The sequence below is a fragment of the Excalfactoria chinensis genome, chromosome 13 (genome assembly GCF_039878825.1).
Source record: "Excalfactoria chinensis isolate bCotChi1 chromosome 13, bCotChi1.hap2, whole genome shotgun sequence".
In the NCBI taxonomy this organism is placed as follows: domain Eukaryota; kingdom Metazoa; phylum Chordata; class Aves; order Galliformes; family Phasianidae; genus Excalfactoria; species Excalfactoria chinensis.
This window is the reverse complement of record NC_092837.1, coordinates 5,758,179-5,778,655: the sequence shown is the minus strand read 5'-3', so window position 1 is coordinate 5,778,655 and position 20,477 is coordinate 5,758,179. Positions and strand designations below refer to the sequence as shown.

Here is a 20,477-nt window from a genome sequence, read left to right as displayed (position 1 = left end):
GAACTGTCTAGACGCCTACCTAGGATCAGTACAAAACTCAGGATAAGAAATTCAACAAGAGCTGGGCTTATAATAGAAACGTGGAGTAGCAGAAGTTCTGCGTGGATTTCAAGTGCAATTCAGCATATTTTGCCCTGCTGTGGCAGACACATTTTTTGCAAATGTGTAATGCATCCTCTCCATTCTTTTGCCATAAGCTTCACTCCTACCAATTTTCTTCTTTCTTGTTCCACTATTCAGCAAAGCAAAGACATAAAGCATTGCCAGGGATGGTTTCTCAATTCCAAATCTGATGTTGTGAGATAAGATCAGCTTAGCTTCAGGCACTGCCAACATCACATACATTTATTTATTCCTTAAATGAACCTAATGTGTCTGCATTGAATGCATAGATTATTCTGTCCCTTGCCTGGAAGGCTTCAGTAACAATAAATCATTATATGGTTGATGATGGAGATCCAGCAACAATTCACAGCATGCTACTGGTTGTCAAGATGACCTCATCCCAGCCAGCTTCCCACACTGTAAGAAGCAGAGCTTGCAAACAACAATACACCTAGCTTAGATCCACTTAAGCCCTTCTCTCCCTCCCTTGAAATCTCTCATTAAAAGTGAAATTAATTTTTCCTACCCATTATTCTGCTTTCTTATTTTTTCAACCTTCGAATGTATCCCAAGAGTAGGGTTTTTTCCTTCTTAATTTAAATACAAATCTCTGCATTATGTAATGTTAATAGCTTCATTAAGATAACTGGCATTGTTTTTAAAAAGAGAATGGTGAACTTCTTTTAGAGGTTCAAAATTGGAGGAAAAAATTTCTATTAGTCCTTTTTCTCCTTTATTTTAACTACACATGGTTCATGGTTCCATTCTAGATACACAGAAATACGTTCCCCAACTGATTGATTATGTTTAATAGAGACACACACATCCTATCAAATGGCTGAAATACATGCTGTAATATACGGAACCAATTGAAGGACTGATAAACAGAAATTAAGATTTCCTTAGTGTTTGTGTTCTGGTTCATTTTTGTTATTACTCATTTAGTTCTATGTACACATTGCAAAAAGTTGTTGCTAGATAAGAAACCTCTTTTCACCTGAACAGGGCAATGTAAATGTTTCAACACAAGTTACCCACTGTTGTAATGCTATAATGCAATGGAAAGTACAGCAATAATAGCAGAGTAGCACAACCCTAGGCCACAACAAACAAGACCAAGCCCAAACATACAGCATCCATGGACAAAGAAGCAAAGGAAGAAAAACGGGTCCTACCTTTGGATGGCCTCAGATAGCAGGGATCTCCAACAAAACATCCTCATCTCCACTGCCAACTCTTAAATGAGGTCTGGGAAAGGGTGGATCCTGACTTCAGCCCTTCCACTCAGGTGTATTGCATGCACCTGAGCTCCCCTGGGCTGGCCCTGCCTTCCTTCCAGGTGCCCAATCACTGCCTTAGGCCATGACTTAGCATTTTTGTTACAACTGTGCAGTTAAAGATTGTCTGCTAAGCACATCTACGAGTTGAGCTTGCAGATCCCTTGTGTGTGTGCACAGTCACGCACAATTAAGCTCTGTGAAACTCTGAGCATTCTCCGGTCTAGATACATTTGCAAAACTGCATGGGGCTAATCATCATCATCATCATCATGAAGAGCACGTTGCTGTTTCTAACTCACAAAAATACATTTTTACACATTGGTTTGTGAAACAAGTTCTCCTCAGCTATTCTTTCTGCTTCCTTTAGTCTCCTTTCCACAAACTTTTCCACTCTGAGTGTTCTGCTGCTGCTGCTCACGTGTTCCTTGCTCATTTGTTGGTAGCTCTGCCATCACAAATCCCCCAAGCACCAGTGATGATACTGTGCTTTATTCCACATCAAAATAAATCCCAATGGCACCACCCTGACATCCATTGCTCAGCAGAACTGTTAATTTTCCACCACCCTTCTCTGGGAAATCAGGATGATCCATTCCTGCACAACTCACCCATTAAGTGGGCGACATGCCTCCCAAGCCTTCCTTTATGGATCAAGAGCATCAGAGTGATAATGTACATCTTTAATGTGCCCCTTATGCAAAATCACTCTGAGGCAAAAGTATTCCTTCAGCTGTTATTCCAAGTGTTTTGCCAGGGTGCTGCTGGGGAGGGTTCTCACTGGTGAATTCAACTCCATTTAATCTCACAACATGCTGTGCTTAAGAATTAAAAAGCAAAAGTCTTCCTTAGTCCAACTGCATTTTGTGGCTTATGCTTGCTTTTAGCTGCTAGTCTCCAAGTGTTAATTCAAGAGAATGGTCCTTCCCAAAAGGGTGTAGGAAGGATATGAATAAATGCACACTCGCTGTTTGCAATGCTAAATGGTATTTCCCAAGGAGACGATTTGGTAACAGCACAGGGTCTCAGTTAATTGTCCCTGTCTCCTATAATAAAGCAACTCTTCTAATCTGGAGAGAAGCTCCCAGGTCCACAGGAGTGGCCATTCACATTGGCCATAATTGGGAGGAAGAGGGAGGTCAACGTAACTGTTCAGCTGTGCCATGTGAGGGCTCCATCCAATTTCACATAATAGCAGCCTGTAGAATCTGAACGACTGAATGTTGGCAAGACTCATTTACATTTTAAATGAACCTGCTGATGCCTTTGGGCAATCTTGATGGTTAATAGCTGTATCAGTAAAACACACCATTCTTTTCTCTCCTCTAAAACAAATAAACAAATGCATCTGAGGCATCAAAGCATCTCATCACTAAGTTGAAGTTTTATCTCTACTATGAGGTCTGCATTTTAAAGGTGTTTGTAGTGCTTTAAAACACCTTTAATGTCCCTGATATCGACAGTGACACTAGAATTTTTTTCTTTACTCATTATAAAACTAAAGTAAAACAGCATCACATAAACAAACACCAAAAAATCCTTCACAAAAATCACATATTCCTTGTCACGATCTCCACAGAGGACAACTGCGCACTGACAGCCTCTTGCAGAAGAAATACAATTCAATGTCACAGCACTTTCCTTAATACCTCAGTAATCCTCAGAGCTACTTACAGAAGTAAACTGCACCAGTAATGGGTGAGGGGGAAACTGACTATTTAGCAGGGTTCCCTCCATGAAACTCAGTTTCTAAACAGGATCATCGTAAAGGGGATTTGACTACAAACACCCATCAGCTACATTAGTTGAGATGAGCAAGCAAAGCTTTGCATGATTAAACCTTTCAGAGGTGCCTCTGTCAATTGACAGTGATTACCCAGACAGGTCACTGAAGGTATTTTTGTTTGCTGTTCATCCTCATGCTGCAGTTACCTTTGTAAATTGTGCTCATCCATCTTCCGTGTGCCAAATTTCACCATACAGCCTCTCCACCTCCCAACTCCTGTTTCAAGGGCATGTGTGCTGCAGAGAAGCTGTAGGGCAAATAAGTGTGGAACTGTCTTCTACTTCCTAACATATTCCCTGCTCATGGCCAAGAAGGACTGGAGAACTGCTGAATAAAGATAACTGAAAGCTTCACATTTTATTATTAGTCCAATACTCATAGAAAGCTGGAGAAGAATGCATTTGTGAATGAACTATTGTAGCTACACATTTGGCTTTTCACAGATATGGATATGGCTACAATTAGGCAGATGATGGAGCTACACATCTTGCAAAATCACCACTGCCTCCAGCTCTCTAAGGAAAGATGCAAACCTAGGTAACGTAAAACAGATCAGTTACTGGCAGGCTGAATGGTATCAGAGAATGCAGAGGGAATTAAAGAAATGGTGATGTTTCCTCTGGGATCTACAAGAGCAACGAAGTAAACCAAAATGAAACCAAGCAAGTGACACAGATCTCCAGACCATTAGGTGCTAAGCAGCAGGATGAGGAAGAGCCATCTTGTCAACCAGAGTAAATGGTTCCTTTGAGGTCCTGGGGTCTGGCCAGGTCAGCTCTGTGGAAACTTGCTGCTGCAAACGTCTCTCTTCAAGCATCTGAGGATGAAAGATTCTGAAAGATGTTCCCTTGAATTTCTAGTTTTGCACTCAAATTATTTTTCTAGCATTTAGCACTCCGAAAGGCAAATGTCAGCAGAGCATTTTATCCAACAGTCACTGCAGAAGACTGATTTGACATCCTTTTAAATGTGTCCAAGGACCACATACAAGCAAGGGTTCTGCCTTATGGCAGCGACACACCAATGCTGTGTGTTGCTGAGATGAGAGGCTTTGGTCAGGCTGCATGACAGGAAACCAAGTGGGAAAATATTGGCTCCAGTTTCACTTGAGCCTCCCACAGCAGATGGGTTGAACATTTTAATAAGTCTTCTGAGCAGATGAGCTAAATGTTTTAGACCACATAAGTGCTGATTAGAGAGGCCTTGTGTGTGTTCCCATGCTAACATGTCAACTTTGCCAAAGCAAGAAACACAAGGTTGCTGTAGTAACAGAATAAAAGTGGCAAGAGAGAAATCAGTAGAGGCACAAGAAAGGCTTTGAAAGAAGAAAACTCAGGCCCACCTCTTGGTTTCCAGTATTCTGTGGAGATAGGGTGAAAAAGAATGGGAGCTCAGATGCAGGTCTTACAGACTAAAATTGTTATAGGGCAAAAGATATGCTGCTAAGAGGCAAAGACTGACAGAAGCAAGGAGGGGGCTTTACAAGAGAACTGACTCCACACAGGTGGGCAATTTATTTTCCTCAAAAATATATTCTTAATTGGAAGTGTCATCATGGGATCCCCACTGGAAGCCCAGAACATACTAGCCTTGGAAACCATCTGTGTGTTTACACACAGGGCAGCAACACACTGCAGTATTTGTAAGAAATGGAGGTAACAAGTAAAATGAATATCAGTTTATAAGATGAAGAGTAAATGATTTGCAAAAACATTGTGTGATATTGGTGACTGCAGCTGCTGCTCTGTGATTTAAGAGTTCTTTTTTCATCCCTCTACATCATCTGCAGCATGCACTCCCCAAGCAGGGACTGACCCAGACAAAACCAAGCTTTGTTTTTTCCAATTACTGCTGATCCATAGAAGCTCTAGCACACCCACCTGTGGATGTGAGGATGGTATGGCACTGGGATGCAGGCAGGAGCAATCGTGGGGGTGGATGATGAGAGGACAGAGAACAAGCTATTACTCACTCACAAACCAGAGTCTTCATGGGGTGTGATATGAGAAAACAAAATCCTTGAGGAAGCAAAGGAATATTTAAAATAAACATTTTTTTCTCTGCCCTTACCTTTTTTACTATCATGGGACATAAACAAACGAGGGACAAAAGCCCTCCTGGAATATCAGTTAAAGCCAGAAGAAATGCATCAGAAAGGAGTGAGACCTGATGGAACGAACTCAGCGTTCAATGTAAAATTGTAAATTATCATCAGCGTTCACCCCTGGGATCGCTGTGCTCACTGAGCCAAGAAAATGAAGACAGATTTTCCAAGAGGTTGGGTCAACACATCTATTGGCAAGCGATAGGATTCTGAGTAAAGAACATTTCTATGGGTCACCGCACTCAGTTGGTGGGAGGCATTTCGTGTCTACTCTCCTGCAATCCACAGCCTCATCCCCTGAGGTCTGGAAGATCAGTGTCCCTTATCAAAAGAGGTGCTTCCTTCCCCAGTTTCTCCTTTCTTTCTCAATTCTTTTCTTGATCAGGAAAGGGGAAATTAAAGGACCCATTCATCTCAGTGGAGATGCAGAAATGTTCCTGAGAGTATAGTATCACAAGCATTTGTCAGCCTTGCTCTCAACAGCTAAAGCAAGGAGGCTTCCATCACTTTTGCTATAGCAACCGCTCCACATACTTCAGTTAAACTTCATTTAACTTCTTTTCCTCTGATGATATTCAGCAGGATTTGTCCTTCCCGTGGTCAAAAAGCCTGCAACAGCCATTCTGAATTCTGCCTGCATGAACAGAAACTGAAGGCTAAGCCAGCCAAGCCGCTTTGACAGTACAAACTGCCTAAATTAAAGCATCTGCAATGTCTATACCTAGGCAAATAAATTCCAGTTAATTCAGTCGTACAGAGGAAGGTTTGTTTATTCATTACACAGAGCAAAACTGAGAGTCATTTTGTAAAGACCTGGGCTGATATTGGCCTTCTGACACTGCAATGTGGAACTGGCAGCCCATGCTCAGAGCAAGCTACAAAATCCCACTCTTCCATCTTCTGAACAAACAGAGGAGAAAGTAAGGATCAATTTTGAGCTGTACCTTTATTTTCATTGCGGGATGAGATGAGTCACCAAGCAACCTTCTGCAGAATTCATCTTCTCTGCCCAAATGTTGGAGCCTTTCTAGATTTCTGAAGACAATAACTGCACCCGGAGCTTGCACGTGTATTAAAACCTCATTGCCTGCCTGGGTGAGCCCCATGGTCTATCTTCTTTGTCAGTCACTCCCAATCAATAGGCGATCAATGTTATCAACAGGATAGTATCTCCAAATCTTGATGTCCTTGAACTAGGTTCCCATCATACAGATTCTAGCCTGGTCCTTTGGAGCCATCTTATCTGGGAAGGAGTGTAAAATTTTACCCTGATGCTGGTGAAACAGGAAGAGAAATTAATCTTTACTTTCTTATAGTTATGAGCTTCTGAGTCTTGCTGGCAACTTTAAAGGTACAAACTAAAAGTATTTCTGTTCATTTCCTTAGAACCATCTGCATTTGTTTCCTGCTTTGTTGCTAATGAATCTGTTCGTACTATTTATACATTTGAACCATCACAAATCTTAAACAGATCCAAATTACTTCACAACAAATGGGGAGTACCCTAAGGGAAACCAGGGTAGTTCAGACACATATCTAACTCCCAAAATCTTTCTCCCCAATAAAATCTCTCTCCCTTGGAGGGATCCAGTGAGTGCACACAGACAGCTTGAAATCTAAGTATTGGACTCCCTGCAGTGCTTAGATTCAATCTGGTTTACTCTTCTACCTCGTCAGTGCTATTAGACCACTCCTGCACTGGATTTTACCCACAGATTTGGTCAGGGCTGCAGATTGCCTTGAAGCCTTTGGCTTCATAATGTTTGTAAAGAGAAAAAGAGCAACCAAGGTGGAACTGGGTATTTATACATGTATACACACGCAGATCATTCTTACAACATGCACAGTCCTAAATATCGCTGACATGTTGAGATTCAGCAGCTTAAGCAAGCCATTCCGAATGGTACAGAAATCACAGCAGACAGGAATAGCCTGTGCAGGTGCTGGTGCAATTCTCTTCCACATGATTTTTCCAGTGTGGAAGGGCTCCTGGCATTCCAGCTCTGGATTTTGAGCAGACACAGTGTCATCTAGAGGAGAAAGTGTGGCTGTGCACACTGAGATATAGAGGGAAAATATTTTTAATGGGAATAAATGTCACAAAAGAAACCGGTGCTCATGCTGGAATAAACTGCAGCTTTCCCTCCCTCGTTATCTTTCTGGGTTGTGCCGTGTGTATGTGTTCACGGGGCAGGACAGGAAGGTCTCTTGGGAAACTCCTTTGTGATAAACCATAAAGAACATCTCACTGATCTGGGTCATTTCTGTCTTTCTATTATCTCCTCCTTATTTCCCTTCTCTTGAGCACGACAGGCTAACAATAACTTTTGATACTTCAGTGCCCAGTTTGAAATGCTGTAGAAATAGCTTGGATAGTGAATTATTTCTTTGTAATTGGAGACGAGCACCAGCAGGAGCCTGAAGGAAGATGATTGGCTTGCATTCAGGTTCTCCTTCTAAAGGGCCTACTATTTCCTTGCTTCTACTGTACAGGAAGGAGACAAGCTGTTATTTCTAGTTGTTGAGCACAATAGGATTTGGAAGAAATGTGTTGAGTTTATATTAACCTCCTGTATTGAAAACCTTGGCATAGTTAACTCAGTTCTATACCTTTTTAAGAGGCAATAGATAAACCAAGTATTGAGCAGTTCACTGCATGGGAGGTTTTTCAATACTGCTTTAGAATAAAAGCAGTTTGGCATGTCAAGTAGAGTAGAGCACCGTGCTGGTGTTGGACAAAGTTTCTCCTCATATGTCCCTGCTGTGCAACCTCTTCTGCTGCTGGGGCATTGATATAATTTGTCTCCAGGGGCAGAAATACTTACTGTATAAGGCACCTAGATAACACTCTGGCATTTATACTTCCTAATGAGACGCACTAGGAAAGCAATAAGCACAGTGGTCATGGGGTTGGCTGCTTGATTGCATGTTAGGATTTCATGCATGTAGGAGGGGGAACTAAAGAGCAACAATAACACAGCTTTACAATACTCACATTAGTTAAAAGGAATCTAAAAGCAGTTCCAAAAAGACAGGCATGTGGGAGAAGCAGTGACACAAGCCTAGCAGGAAAGGTGATCTGAATTTGAAGTAAATTCTGCTCTGGTCTTGGAAGATATGAGCAGGAATGACGTTGCATGAGTGACTTCTTCCAGAAGAAGTGCAGCTGTCAAACTCATTTTGAGAGCCTTTACTCAGATGCAAACAGTTGCCTCCAGGCTTTGGAAACAGCATGTTATTTAGTCTGTACTTCATGGGGAAAAAAAAAAAAAGGGCTTATGTTTTTTTACAAGCCTCTGCTGAAAATTAGTTGTGTAAACCAAGCCAGCAACCAAAGTTCAAGCCTTGGGACATGGTGGAATCACCAAAGACATAGAAAATCACAAGAATCTCACTTGTTTTAAGGACAACAACGAAGAATGTGGCACTACCAGTACAAACTAAACCAAAAACAATCTAGGATATCCTAAACACAAACAGTCAGCTTGGGTTGCAGCTTCGTGAACTCTGTTATGGTCCATGAAAGTTCTCAGAGCCTTCTGTATCTGGTACATCCATTCATTTTTTTTCCAGCATCCTCTAACCATACAGCCACCTCTATCCTTAATATGCACAAATGACTTGAAAGAATCATTGTAGCATCTTAGTTATGCAGGTGATCATTGATATGCATGTGATAATTAATAACTGAACAGTTCTGTGCAGTGGGCAATGTACAGCAAGTCCAGCAAGCATAGCTGATTTTTACTTACCAGCACATTCCTATGAAGTTCAGAGAAAAGGAAAGACCTAGAGAAGAGAGGGGTGCATTTGTTCAAATCCCAATACTCAGAGATCTCTGACTGGGGTGGACATGAGGGTACTTCAGTTGTTATCATGGAGGGTGCAAAATACATATATTTTATAATCAAGTATGATAATGTTTTAGGGTTGGCCTACCCCCTTTTTAGTAAGTATAGCAATCTCAAAATGACTTACTAACAGTAAGCTAATCAATAACAGCTTGGACATTATGCTTAGCATCTGGGAAACTTCACTTTTTGGGGAAAGGAAGAAAAGTAGAGAGAAATCCCATGAAGTCATGTCCTCCACTAATACCAAATAGACTGCACATCAAATTCTCTGCTTGTATGCTAATTACCCCCACTTATTAAGCAGTAGGAGTTGGTTAAACAGAAGTCGCTCAGACTGATGATGGAGGCTGTGCTAAGTTCCAAAGCAGATCAAATTAGATGCTGGATAAGGAGATGCATACATTAACATCAGTCCAGCCCTTTCTTTTGTAAAGATCCAGGCAACATCTTTTTGGGTGCAGCCCAACCAGCATTTTAATCACATTCTCACATGAACAGTTTAGCCATGCCTCTGATACTGCAGGTCTGTGTCTACAGAGCAATAGATTATACCACATTAAAAATAAAGATATGAATAAACACACTGCAGGCAGGCACAGAGATTGATAAGCGGGTTTTCCCTTCCAAATCAACCTAGTCTCAACTACATTTTGTGTTGCTGCCTGACTTAGGAGATGTTGGGATCTAAATCTGATAACCTGGAGATTAGACCTGTTCCATCTCCTGACTCATTCAAAATCTACGTCTGAGTAAGGTATAAGCATTGCTGTGCTTCAGAGCATGAGGTTATCAAATCTTGCTACGTCATTTCAGGCCTAAGGGTTAAGGAAACCTTTTATGCTATTTCAGGAGCCATTAGGTAACCCACACACATAAGTCATATTTACCAGTGCTTTTTTTTTTTTTATGGATGGGCACATCAGTGTTTGGTGCTCATTAGGAACACTTAGCACAGTCTGGTGTGGACTTTCTGATGTGGATTTCTCACAGGAAAATGGATAGAATCATAGAATCACCAAAAACTGGAAAAAACCTCCAAGATCATAAAGTCCAACTAACATTTCCCACTAAACCATGTCCCTTAGTGCAACACAAGGGGAACACAAAGCAGGAATAGAAAGATTCACTTTTGTTTAGACTGCTTGATTATTATTATTTCTGATATGAAAGTACCTGTGTGCACTTTGAGGTCAGCCTCCATTTATGCTGAGTTAGCCCATCAGTCTCTAGTAACAGGGCAGTATTGTGTAGCATTGAGTTCCCATGCAGAGCAAGAATAAGAAGCGACGACAACAAAAAAGAAAAGAGACAAAGAAGGGAGGGGGTGGGGGAAGACAGAGCAATTATAAAGCTTTATCATCTCATTCCTGCAGAAGAAATTCAAACGCACTCTGCCCTATCAGTCTTAGGCAGACAGATGCCTTCAGACTAGAAAAGCTCAGTAATATGGCATTATTATTATTACTTCTTTAGAGAGGATAACATTTCAACTATTAAGATCACTTGCTTTGTCCTGGCTCATTGTTAACAACCTACTTTATCATCATCAGTAACCCAAGTAGAAAAGCTCTCACTGGATATGGTAATTGAGAAGTGATTTACAGCCAGAGCTGAGCCTGGCTGCCATTATGGGAATCTCCATTGCCTGGAGATGAGAAGTGACTTCCAAGCCGTTCACTCTTTCTCCTTTAAAAGTTGGTTGGGCACAGACCAGCACCACCTCTCCTGTACTTACGTACCTGAATCTCTCCAATTACCAAACAAGCCTGTGTAATGCTTCTGACATGAAACTTAATGAAAGTCCAGTTGATGAGTTTTGCTGCCAGACTGCAAACAGCCGATGCACCCAACTGCTACCAAGAGCTGGGAAAACATCATCTGGGAAGCAAAATGAATGCATCACTGCCCCAGGTCTAAATACCACAGAGGCTGATTGTTGGCCCCCACACAGCTCAGGTCACTTGGTCATCATGCTGCCAATCTGTCCACCTGTAGTCTGCATTCCTGAGCCAACACACATTCTACATTTACACACTCTGAAACATTCAGTTCTGCTCTGGCCACAGCCCTACAGATTCATGCTTACAAGGATTCGTAGACATTCTCTAATCCCTTCAGCTGCCCTGTGATGCTGCCTACTTCCTATGCTTGGAGCAGAAGTCTCACAGCTCTCTGGTGTAATGTTCCTGAAAACCTCAAAGAGCCCGCTCTGAAAATGAGGAGAAATCAATCCTTTCTACAGTACTTTAGTGTGATTATTCCTGTTCTTCCAAAACAGAGAGTAGCATCAGTGGCATCTTATTTTTAAATATACTTAGGTGACAGTGGTTTATATGGAAAGAGAGCAAAGAAGCTTGGGTTACCATTTGGAATGAGATGATGATGATGATTTGAACCATAACATAATACAGTTGAAATTCTTCCCATCCTGCAAATGAAGGAAAAATGTTGCTATCTAGTGGTGACTAATAAACCTCTGAAATGCTGCTCCATTAGTCATTGAGGCCAGGGCAAGGACAAGCCACAAAAAGCCCTTAGTGGCTACAAAATCATTTCCAAGTAGCTGTAGTATGAGCTACTCCATTTGCTCCTGCAAGCCTTTATTTCACACTGTCTTGATAGACATTATCCAATACACTAAACATAAAGAAAGTCATTGTTCATAATTGCTCATTAGGAGCCGTTACAGCTCTTTGAGTCCAGTCAGCATTTATGAGCCCATCTTTAAACCCTGGCATTAGTAGGTGTATTTATTACATATTAATTAGTGCATGTGCACACTTTTGAGTTTGCTGAGCATCTCCTGCTGAGGATATTTGACTTCTAGAGAAGCTGCTCATCTCAGGCACAGACAACCCCCAGTAAGCAGATTCCCACTGGGCAAAGCTCATTAATTAATGAGAAGCTCTGAATTAGCATTTTGTAGCTGAGCATGGAAGTGACCAGCTATGAGCAGCTGAATGAAAATTAAACCAGAGGGATTCACAGCAGCGGGGTACAGCTGCGTGCTCTCCCTGCTGACATCTTTACTCCCCTGCGAGGATATTCAGTTTCAGCAGAATCTGTCAGGTGTCCTTTATATTGCCCAAGAAACTTCTTGTATGAACAATGGTGAGAAGAGAATTTGGCAGTTCAAGGAAGTGAGTGCCAGAGGTGGCTGGAAGTCTGAAGGCTGTTAGCCTGGAGACCTCAAGAAGATGGTAAGCTCCTTTACTCTCTTTAAGACTGCTCCCATTATGTTATAGAAGTGCTCAGAAGGAAGCTTTCTGCTGCCAGGAACACGTGTAGTGTCAATTAAGCTTTTCTAAAGGATAAAATGAAGGCAGAGTTGGCAGCAGAATGGACCTACTGCACAGTATCTGGAGCATTGGTTTAGCAAGATGAACATCCCATGACAGTCAATAGAGAGAAGTTCTGAGAGCTCCTCACAGCCACAACTGAGCCTCCTTGCAGTGACTGTAGTGAAGCTGGTACATAGTCCTGAAGTTTTAACATATCCTTATAGGCTGACCACCTCCTCTAATGGCATTTCAGGAAAAGGCAGTGATCACCTTGTTCTTATTTGTATTCTAGCTTTTATGAAGGGAAAATAAGAAAATTCAGGGGCTTTTCAGGGTCTCTTTTACCTCTCCTCTTAGAATCACAACTTGCATCAACATAGACCCAGATATCCCCCTTTGGGCCTATCAGCACACCCACATCAGCACAATGAGACCATTTTGTTTTGTTCAGTAAAAAAATCACTGCCACTGACTTGAGAGGTTTTCTCTGTATCAGACTCTTTGCTCCTGTTGGGGCAGCACATTGCACACACTGACAGCAGCATCATGGCATTATTGTACCTAAAAGAAAATCTTGTCTCAGACATGTGGGTAATAGCTCAGCCTACAGTTAAGCCTCCACCAGATTTAGCCATCGCCTAATGAGTTTCCAGTTTAAGCAGACAAGACACAAAGAATAGGAAAGAGAACTATGTTCATCTTTCAGACAGCATGAGAGAAAAACACAGCTCACATGCAAACAATCAGGTGTAATACTGGGTGGAGGGTGAGTAGTATTAACGTGGCTTTGTGAACGGGCACTTGGCAAGGTCTGGGATGTCATCTAGTGGCCAGTTGAGTACACTGGGAGCCAGAAGGGGGAAAAAAAAAAAACACAAAAGCAGCTTTTCTGGAAAATAACAGCTTCCCTAAACATCACTTTGACACCCTACAGGCAGAAGTCTGGAGAGTTCCAGATATTCTTGTCTGTTGTTAAATTCTGTGTACAGATGCCATTAGAACCTGATCACTCACAGCATGAATCCTTTATTGCAGTGCTGAAAAGAGCAGAGCTTTTGCTATTCCTGCAGAAGGAGAAAAATAATGCTCCTATTTTACAGTATAGTCTATAAAGCAGATCTGAGAGTACTTTGGTGCCAGGCTTCACTGGGTGGTTTGAGCTTTGTAGTTGCAGGGTACAGAGCTCAGATTCTGTATGAGCACTTTGCCAGTTATGGGATCAGATAGCAATTAAAGAGAAAGGAATCAGGACAGTCCTTTCTCTTTACAAGGAGGACCTCAGCAATGCACATGAAGTAGGAAGTTTGAGGGAAGATGGTTGTGAAAGCTGGTCACAGCACTGTGCTTCACCTGGTTGACTCAGGAGGACAGCTTTAGCCTCCATTCATCTTTTAAAACACTGCCCAGACAATTCAAGTTGCCAAGTGTTAAGAAGCACTAATATTCAGCTAGTGGCTTGGTCTGAGAGGAAAGTGATGAACAACTCTAGTGTTATATTTTGTAATAACAGAATAAATAGACACATTCTGAAGGAGCCAAGGCTTATTTTTCTCTCAAAGTGCTTAAAAATTAGTTCAACTTGAAGTAAATGTTCCAGTCAATTTGTTTTTCTGCTATCTGACCTGCTTTGTTGGTAATGCAAGAGTAACGGGAGAAATACATTGACAGAGCTGTATCCATAGAATACAAAGCAAAGCCTGTGCATGGGGAAGACTATTACTGATTGCTGCAAGAATGTTTCACAGAACAGTTTATAAGGCATCAGCAAGTCTTTAATTTAACTGCGTGCCATTATTACATGCTGAGTGTGGTTTATTATTATACTAATAAACCATAAAGACGACTCTATAACTTCATTACCACAGTCAATTGCCATGTACAGTGTTAATTTACCAACAGATCATTAATTGCCAGCACTCACCGAAACGCAGACATAAAGCAAAACTATTGGGCAGAGTCTGCTTTCCAGATTCTGCACTGCTGGCAGCAGCCAGGCTGGGCACTCAAAGAAACAGATGGGATTACCAGCAACAAAGCTTTGCTCTCTACTGACACAATCAAGAAGGAAGCCGTAGACCCTTTGGTCACTCCACTGACTTATTGGTATGATGGAGGTAGTCTTCCAAAAACTCTAAACTTATCCTGATCTGAACCCTCAAAGATACGGATTTCTCCCACTACCCAGCAATTTCATAGGTTCAGTTGCATGGGGAAACAATCTTTTCCCCATGGAAGAAAATTCAGTGCAATATATTTTGTGTGGCTGAAGTAGTCTACCCGTGACATTCACGGAATCATTTGAGTTGGAAGGGACCCATAGAGGCCAGCTGGTCCAGCTCCCCTGTGGTGAACAGGGGCATCCTCAGCTCCATCAGGTTGCTGTCCCTGTTCCAACATCTTAACCTCTTCAACAAAGTGAAAAACTGCATTGCCCTGAGGGGGGTGCATTTTGTAAACTTGCTTCAGGGAGTGTACCGGGTGAAATACAGATGTATATCATGAATTCTTCAGCATCAGCTTTACTCATCAGCAGATAGGCAATTTTAAGCACTCTAGGGAAGGTGTTGCAGTAGGAAAATAGAGTTTAATGCAGACAGAAATTAAAAATATTTACATCAGTCCAATGAACACCAATAAAATAAGGCATTTAATATTTGTAATGCTGAGAATACCAGATCATGTGAAAGTAACAGATTTTTTTTTTTTTGCCTAATTCACAATGAGCTTAAACATTAGGATTTTATCTAGAGATGGAACTCCAAACTGCAGCCTGCTGAATCAGGAGGTTTGGTTTAGTTTTGGAGTGCAGTGTAATGGCCTTGACACTGCATGCGCCATACAGCTCACTCTTAATGATGCTATCACAATTGGGAACATTTTTGTGCTTACTGTCCCTGGAGATATGTAACCCCACTCCTTTATGATGGGATAGACTAAGCATAACAGGAGAAATTCTTTAAATGCTTATCTAAATTGCTGGCACATTAATTTCCTTTTGCAAAGCTTTTTTTTTTTTTTTCCCCCCCTTTACTACTCAATACAGAAAACTGAATGGTTTTAAAGCGATAAAAAGAATCCCTGCTGAAATCCAAATGGGATATTCCTCTAGTTACATGCCCAGAGGATGAATATGGTGGGAGCTGATACTATAAGTCAGACAGAACTTAGCAGGTAAGGTTAGCAGAACCCTGTGGCTCATAACTGTTCAGAGATGGCCTTGATTCTTGATCTGGTGAAAGAGCTGATGTCTAACCAGGAGTTTATCTAGTTCTGATGACAAGGTGCTAATTTAACACCATGGTCAGCTGTACCCCGAAGCATGTTTCTAATTAGTAGGAAGAAGACAAGGAGAAAATACAAGCAAGGGAGCTCTCGAAAGTTTAAGGGCATTAATTGCCTCCCAGCTGTCAGGGTAGTAATTAAATTCAGCTTGTTGACTTCAGCTTTGTTGCGATTATGTGAAATTAATCTTCAAATACACTGAAAGCTTCCATTACTGCTCGCTTTGTGCTGAAAGCAGCAAATCCCGAACAATACGCAGAGAGGCATTGGCATGCAGCTAGCAGCCATCCAGCATAACATGTCAGCTTAAGAGAAATGGGATGAAACTTCCTTCCCACTTTTGCTTTTGTGCAGTCTGTTCCCTATACCCACGTCCCCGACAAGGCCAGAACTGTGCCTGTCTTGCTGGGAGAGCAAAAACACGTCTGACAATCTTTTGAAGAGGTCACCAAAGTCCAGCTGAAATCCTTCTTCCCCCTCCTTATCTCAAAGTGGATTAAGTACAAACGGTTACTTGGAAATTTCAGCTTTCAAAGAACAAATCCTTCCTGCTTGTTAACTTTCGATTAGCACTGTCAGGCACTCTGTTCTATGCATCACAACCAATTAAAAACACTTTCTGCCCCAGAAAGCTGGAGCTCAAACTCCCTGCTTGGTATGCAAATGCAGTACCTGACTTGTGCATATGTGTCAAAAATGTATACATCAGTGTAGAGAGCGGAAGCTTTGCTATTAACATCGAGTATGCTAAGCACTTTTTATGTAAGTGAAGCATGCATAAATACATAAATGCATTTTAGATCCTTGCTTTCAGAAAAAGTGTCATTTTTATAAGAAAATATAAATTGCTTTGAAAGTGCACTTACTATATTAAGTGATGCTCACTCTTTGGAAGTGATGTGCTGAGGAATAATTGATTGGGTGGACTCCTACATTTAGGCAGAAATAACATATATTTACTCTGCTTGCTGCATTCACTACTGAGTTTTGACTGGGTCCCTAGAACTACATCAAATGAGAAAAAGAGAAGCAGAAGTCACCATTGATTTCTTTCCTGAAGATGGGTTCTCAGCAAACTCCAAATTCCATCCATGAGCCAGTTACTGCAGGTGAACTGAATTCCATGACCTCCTGGGTATGGTGGCACCCTTAGCTTAACTCATGTGGTTAACTCACTGAATCAGCTCCAACCACCGTGAGCCAGCTCCTGACATTACTGAGCCCTGACAGAGCAGTTACAGTGAGTGTTGAATTATGTTGTTGAACCAGGTCTTTAAGCTTTATTCCAGAATATTTTTTGTATTTGTTCCCTGATGTGGCTCAGTTACAACCAGTGGCTGCCAGCCTGCAGTTGTCCAAGGCCAAGAGTCAAACAGTTTAATTTAGTACTGAGCACCAAATCTGTCCCCAGCAGATTATCTTCCTACAGGGGATCTAGTAACCAGTGATTCCCTGTACCCGATTTAAGGAAGCTGAATTAAGGAGCAGCTCTATGGAGGCTGTCCTTCCTCATACCATTGGAGCAAGCAGCTAGCAGAAGAACTGGTATGAAGTATTTTGTAGTATTGATTTTCCTACATCAATATTCACTGATGACTGTGTGGCCATCGCCACATGGCAATGGATTATGCAGCAGTAGGGTAAACTCAGTGGTCCAAGAGGTGTTGTATTGTGCAGAGGAGAGCATTGGGATTCTGATCCACCTGGGTCATCTCATCTTCCCACAACTTTTGCTAAGGCAAATGGCTCCATGATCAGGCTGACTGACAGCATAGTGCCCTCCTGTCTCTTTGCAGCAGCTATCTGATTCTCCAGCTGGCCAAAAAAAAAGCAGAACTCAGTAATTCTCTCTTCAAACTGCATACAAAGATTTGATAGGTTTGTCAATAAATGTTTGACATCATCCTGAAGAAAGGCAAGCCCTACTGGCTCTGCTTTCTTACAAGAGTTACCTTCAGTCCTACTACACTATGTCACACTATACAACCTCTGCTCTCTGCCTCTAGCACAGGATATACCGCAAAAAAAATGCTGGTTGACAGAGGGCAGAGTTCAGTTTCTCAGAGCTTGTATTACAAGGAAAAAGTTTGCAACATGCAGCCACTTAATGGATTGCAAAGCTTGGCTGCGGAAGTGGCTAAAGGGCAGAACCCATAAGTTGCTTTTGAAGTTGTTTGTTTTCCTGGATCTTACCAGATATTGCCTTCTAATTTAAGGCTGGAGAAGTCGCAGTACAAACTAAAAAGCACTGGGGTATTTTTACCTTCCTGGCAATCCAGAATTCTTACTATCTGAAAATCAGACACATTGAATTTCAGTGCCTTTAGCTGTGTGTCTGGCAGGCATCCATGCAGCCTCAAACCACACGCTTGTGTTATAGCTGAAGGCAGCTCCTGGCCTTGCTGTTTGTCAGCTTCCCCCTCAAGGGAAGACTGATGAGGAATTACTGCCAGTGTGTGTAGTATTGCACAACACGATTCTCCATCAGTAGAAAGAGCTGGGATGGGTATTTCAAATAAATCTTATGTATTTTGTTGACTATTTCATCCCTCAGTTTTGTTCAGATTTCAAAGGGAAGCATATAACTTGCTTGTATGTTTCGAACCAGATTTCTATCTACCCCTGTAGGATAGGGGCAATAGTAAACTACTGGAGCTCTCAAATTCAGTCAAAGCCTCCATATTACACAAGTTCAGGTGTGCTCATCTGGGTCATTCAGATCTGAATTGTTCAAAGAAAACTTCAGATGTGTGACAGGGTATCTGAACAGCCTAACTGCCGCACAGCCTCTCTACAGTCACAGCAAGAAAGCCCACATAAGCTATGCTATGAGGTTAATTGCAATAAAGATTACAAGGCATTGAGGTGAAGACTGAGAATGCTAGGGGACAACAAGCCGCTGTGAAGTTCATTATATTCTGAAGGGAAATGCTGGTGTTCCTGGGGCTCGTTGTTCCAAACCCTGCTGAGTCCCTGATTAGCACAACCTGCCACAGGCATCTGAGTGGTTTAGGCTCAACTTCAGAGATACTGAAGAAAAGACACCACAAATTTTACTTCTGTGACCAGCCTTAATTTACCCTCCATTCTCTTGGTGGCGCTCTGTTGAAAGCCCTCTGATGGGTGTAGATACCACAGGAATTTCCTTGGGTTTCACACATCTCTGAACTACCCCACAACAAACCCTTCCACATAGAAACATTAAAGTTTTAATAGGCCTCTAAGATCATCTTATCCAACATTTGATCCATCTCTGCCATACTCTCTAACCCACATCCCCAAGTGCCACATCCACCCTTTTTCTTGAGAAATGGAGAACTCACTATTCAGACACCCTTGGAGTCTTCCAGCCCTGCAGAGGAATGCAGCTTAGGGTTTGGGTTCTGCAGAAACCTGGGCTGCTCCACGTGGTAGATACACACTCTAACAAAGCCCCTGTTAGCACACAGCAAAGCACGTCCCTCTTGGAGCTGTGGGTGCTGCACAGCAGATACATCCCACAGTCTTCTGGTTACTGTGCTTGTCAAACACAGCTTCCCATGTACAGTGCTTTTCCTGCCTTTCTCATTAGAAAGCAAGAGAATCATTGACCCTAAATTTAACCCTAATCTTAACACTTTAACCCCAATTTCTTTCTCAACTATTTACATCAGACTTCTCTATTATACTTTTTGAGCAGCATTGACAGGCGATAGTTCTGGAACAATGAAATGCCTTGCAACCATGGCAACACAGTACGCTCTTTGGAAAGTTTACAGATGCTAAAAGAATTAGTTTAGCACAGCCATGTGCATTAGGTGTCCTGTGAGATCCCCGGGCTCACCATGTTGTTTAAAAGCACGGAACTACTGACTGATTGGGGAACTTCATAGGGAACCACTCTGACATGCCACACAACAACTGCCCCCAGAGCACACTGCAGGAACAAGCCCAAAGGAAACTGCTTTTGAAAACCAACATAGTGGAAAATTTGGATGCTTTGCCATTAAAGATTGTGTTTGCTCTCTTCTGTTGTAGAATTGCCTCACTTCAGATAGAAGCTTTATTTCTACAGCAACCCCTTTTGATGGGTAAGGAGCAGCAGATATCCTGCTGCCAACAACACTAAGAGATCGCTTTCACCCAGCAACCTGTTCCCACAGCAGGGCCAGATTTCTACTTGCTTAAACCAGCATTACCTCCCCTATGAATATTACCCACACGTAATGCTACAACATGATGGGAAGTACAGCAGTAACAGTGGAGTAGCACAAAGTTAGGCTGCAGCAAATGAGGACAAGCCTAAACACTATAGCTACAGAAAGAGGAAAAAAAAAAAAGCACTTACTTTTGGAAGGCCTCAAGTAGGCAGGGATCTCCCAGCAAGAGCCCCTTGTCTCCACTGCCAACCCTTAAATGAGGTCTGGAAAGGGATGGATCCTGGCTCCAGCCCTTCTGGTCATTCACAGCTGCATTGCATTCACCTGAGCTCCCCTGGCTGGCCCTGCCTTTCACCAGGTGCTCTATCACTTCCACTATGCCATAGTTTACCTCTTTTTATGTGATTGCTGTCACCTGAATTTATATCTAATCTTCCTCTTTTTCATCTGTACTATGCCAAATTAAAATCTCCTAAGTGCATGAAAAATGGTAACTGTAGTGCATGAGCAAAAATTAATAAAGCCAGGAGAGAACATGAAATCAATAATCTAGTGCTGACAGCTTGCTTTGTCTTCGTGGCCAGGCTCTAAGGATGTACCAGTGTTTCCTTCTGTTTAAAATTAATTGAACTATTTTATCATATCAGAT

At 42.0% G+C, this 20,477-nt stretch overlaps 2 long non-coding RNA genes across 2 annotated transcripts in view; both read right to left on the bottom strand.

Annotated features, from left to right (window-relative positions):
* Positions 1 to 1,352, bottom strand: part of LOC140258317 (uncharacterized) — a 35,170-nt gene extending 33,818 nt beyond the window's left edge. The window contains exon 1 of the long non-coding RNA XR_011905240.1: positions 1,281 to 1,352. This is a non-coding gene — a long non-coding RNA (uncharacterized lncRNA). The remainder of the gene's footprint in view (positions 1 to 1,280) is intronic.
* A 4,206-nt stretch (positions 1,353 to 5,558) lies between these two features.
* Positions 5,559 to 20,151, bottom strand: LOC140258316 (uncharacterized). The gene is made up of 3 exons (XR_011905239.1): positions 20,017 to 20,151; positions 9,025 to 9,061; positions 5,559 to 6,546 (listed from the first exon to the last, which is right to left on the bottom strand). It is a non-coding gene; the product is annotated as an uncharacterized lncRNA (long non-coding RNA).
* Between the last annotated feature and the right edge of the window lie 326 nt (positions 20,152 to 20,477).